The following is a 3938-nucleotide window of genomic DNA, read 5'->3' on the forward strand; positions in this document are numbered from 1 at the left end:
ATGAGTAGATAACTTTCAGCCTTGACTTTTCGAATGGTCCCCATCACTACTATTGTGACTAGGTTCTTCCCGCTTCTAGACGAAACTAGAACTAGAAACTCTGCTTCCTGTCAGCTTCTCCTCCATTTTTGACCAACTCAGGAAATGGCCCTAGATTTCATTTGCTTCAATCAAAATTCAGGAAGTTGTGTTTAGCACTATTCAGCATATAAGAAAAAGTTATGACTCGGAAAATTTCTTCACAGCTGTTCCATGTGGTAGAAATTATTTCTTTTCCCTTCTACTACATTTTAACTGGAGTTGAACTCTCCAACTGGAGTTAAAAATTGCCTTGCTTAGTTGGCTATATGCCTATCAATTATTCACAATAACTTCCTTCCATAAGTGTAAATCTTCTTTCAATACATCCAAACACATCGGGTGTGATGTTGTCACGTTCTTGTGGCCATCTCCTCGGAGCCCTCGGATTGTCTCTTCAGTCAGGAACAGAAAGGTCAGCTGCACAGCTGTTGCCCTGAGATTTTGTATTCTATAACCTTCTTTCTCTTGTGCTGAGCTCCCTCTTTCTTGGTTTCCATTTATTACTGTTTTCTGTTTCACTACTTCACTTTGGGGAGACCGCTCTTTCAATAATTTCCTGAGAAATAGTCAAGGGAAATCAATTTTTTGAGGTCTTCCTTGTCTGAAAAACTTTGTTGTTCTATCATCATATGTAAGTGATATTTATATTTAGTATAGATTTATAGGATAGAAATAAACTTTCCTCAAGTTTTGAAGGCATATTTCCAATTTGGGATTAAACTTCCAGGGCTGCAGGTAACCATTTGGATGCTATTCAGATTCCATATGCTTCGCATGTGCCCTTATTTTCTTTGTCTCTCTCTAAAACACTTTAACATCTTATCTTTGTGCCCAGTGTTGTAACATTTCCTGATCATATGCCTTGCGGTAGGTATTTGTGTCATTAATTGTGGTAGGCATTTGACAGATCTTTTCAACCAGAAAACTCAAAGCACTTGAGTCTGTAAAAATTTTTTAATTTAATTGTTTTGCTGGGTGGAGTACTGTACGATTTGGAATTCTTATTACATTCAACCTGTAGAACTAATCCTGTTGTATTTTTAAACTTTTCTATTTATCATATTTTAAACTTACGATTTGCTTTATCGGTGATTTCCGCAACTTTAGCTTGTAAGCCATCTGTTATGTACTGAATTGTGTCCCCCAAAATTCCTAACCTCCAGTTGAAGTCCTAACCCCAAGTGCCCCAGACCATGACTATATTTAGAGGTATAGTCTTTAAGGAGGCAATTAAATTGAAATGAGAATATTAGGGTAGACCCTAATAAGAAGATGAAATAGGAACACAGATAGGTAAAGACATACAGAGAGAAGACCAAGAGAAGACACAGAGAGAAGACAGCCATCTACAAGCCAAGGAGAGAGGCCTCAGAAGAAATCCAACCCTGTGTACACCTTGATCTTGGACTTCTAGCCTCCAGAACTGTAAGAAAATAAATTTTTATTGTTTAAGGCCTGCAGTCTGTGATACTTTGTCAGGGCAGCCCTAGCAGACTAACATACCATCTATTAAGCTTTTCAATTCCTGGCAACTCTTTTCTGGATCTCTGAATTTCTCTTTAAATAGCATCCTTTTATTTTTTTATGGGTGCAATATATTCTCTTACATTTTCGAAAATGGTGTTAATCATTTTTAAAATTTATTTTCCCTCTCATGCTGTTTTTATTTCTGATTGGGTTAGTTTATTAGAGGATTCCTGATGTCAGTTTTATGGGTCATAAGTATTTTATAATCTTCCAATGGGGGCTGACTAGTCATAGTGTGCTTGGGGGTGAAAAGTTGTTGTTAAGATTAAGTGTATGGATTTAGTTAACCCCAGGTTTTAGTGTGTACTGCTCCCCACTTAGCTCTGCTAGATTTCTCCTCCTCTGACATCACTCTGAAATACCTTCATCTGAAAGTAAGCCTGCAGCTTCCCCCTTCAGAGCGGGGAGGTCCGCCCCCTGGCTCTGCAGGGTGGGAGGAAGAACCCAGGGACCAGCATATTAAATAGATTCTCAGCCCAGCTTCCTGTTTCAGCCCCACTTTCGGCCCCACTTTCGGAGGTTCCTGGGAGAGTCTTCAATTCCAGAGCCTCTCTAGGTCTTGCAGTTCAAATCAGCTTGCTTCTAGGCTCCTTCTCCTGATTTATTAATACCTCTATTTCCCTTACGGCTCTCAAGTCTCCTGATACCCCATTCAATTTTCCTTGCGGGCTTGTGCCTTTTCCTTTGCTGCATTGTATCGAAGAAAGTGGAAGTAAAACTATTCTCTGTACAATCTTTAATACTTTTTTTCACTTTTTCACAGCTAACCCCGATTCAACGTTCAGGTCACTCTTTAACAGCCTTTTTTTTTTCAGATAGGCCTTTCCTGGTCTCCCAGTCTAACCTAGATTCCCGGGGCCTAGTTTTGGCTCTAACAAGACTCTGTTCCCTCGCTTCAAAGCATTTCCCACAATCATTATTATATTATTTTATTTTGACATCTATTTTGTTTTGTCTCTCCCTCTAATAAACTGTAAACTCGAGGGTAAGAGAGTCTCATGTATAATTTGGTTACCACAGGCTCCTCACCATCCCAAGCAATGAAGGTGTTGATAACGTGTTGATTTGATATTGAGAAGAAGCAACTAAGAAGAGCGGGAACTTCCGGAGAACAATGTTAAATCAGGAGACACTATTCTCTGCCTACATTAATCAAATGTCTATAAATTAAGGTGTGCACCTTTCTTTCATGATGAAGTATAAAATTATTTAGACTTATTATATTTAACATAAAACTATTACACTTCATTTCTTTATTGTACCCTGAAAACTATAATACTTCATTTTTACATCTTCATCAAAAATACAATTTATGTTTATGGTAAAATTTTATCAAATCCAGTGCAGAATTATTTACGGTACAATGTGAAAATCTCCCATTCCAAAATAATTCTATCCCCAGAAACAGCTTTTGTGAACAGTTTGGTGTATAAGCTTCCAGCACGTTCTGGTTGTTGGCTATGACTCTGCAGCCCCCTGTGGTCTCATTGTACTAGCCTCTTAGATTTCCTTGGATGTGGTCCTGGAATTAGAAGGATTTTCTGAAAAGTAGCACTGAAGTGGAGAAGACTATGATCCACAAATAAAAATTAAGGCTGTCTCCTGATTTTCTGTGTCCAGAGTCTATGGGTACATATAGGGTTAATACCTTCTTTTCAAACCCCAGCCAGTGGTAAGGGCAACATCCCTTATCACTATTTTAGCAGAATTTGATTAGGTATCTATTCTGGTCATCTCCTCAATTATGTCAAAATTGCAGCTTGGAATGTGTTTTGTCATCACGATCTTCAACTTTCATAGCACTAACATCTTTATGTCTCTGGGATAAGAAACGGCATTTTTAGTGATTGAATGTTAGACTCTTTGCCAATTTGTTATGTTATTTAATTCTCGTAAAACTGTGCAGAGATATTTCCGTTTAATGCATGAGGAAATCGAAGCTCATCTTCTAACTCTTCTCAGTGTCCACAAAGGGGTTGCCTAGATATCAAATTCAGCTTTATTGGAAAAAAAGCCACACTTTCATTTACACCACATTTTTTTCCTACACTGTATGGCCTGATATTATTAAATGTATATAATAAATGTGTATAATGGTAAATGCTGCTTACAGAATCTCCACATTCTTCCTTTCTTTCTTACTCCACCTTTCCTTATTCCTTTTCTTTCTTTCCTCTCCTTTTTCTTCAGTAAAGACATTGAGCCACTTTCCTTAAGAAGGTCATTGTTGGGGCTGACCCTGTGGCTGAGTGGTTAAGTTCACCTGCTCTGCTTCGGTGGCCCAGGGTTCACTGGTTCAGATCCTGGGCGTGGACCTATGCACTGCTCAT

The 3938-nt window shown here is 38.4% G+C and overlaps 1 long non-coding RNA gene across 1 annotated transcript; it reads left to right on the top strand.

Moving 5' to 3' along the window:
* Window positions 1-477: 477 nt before the first annotated feature.
* LOC139080082 (uncharacterized) lies at window positions 478-3709 on the top strand. The gene is made up of 2 exons (XR_011534243.1): window positions 478-1506; window positions 2629-3709. It is a non-coding gene; the product is annotated as an uncharacterized lncRNA (long non-coding RNA).
* Window positions 3710-3938: the final 229 nt, after the last annotated feature.

Source organism: Equus przewalskii, chromosome 28 (assembly GCF_037783145.1).
Source record: "Equus przewalskii isolate Varuska chromosome 28, EquPr2, whole genome shotgun sequence".
NCBI classification, from domain to species: Eukaryota; Metazoa; Chordata; class Mammalia; order Perissodactyla; family Equidae; genus Equus; species Equus przewalskii.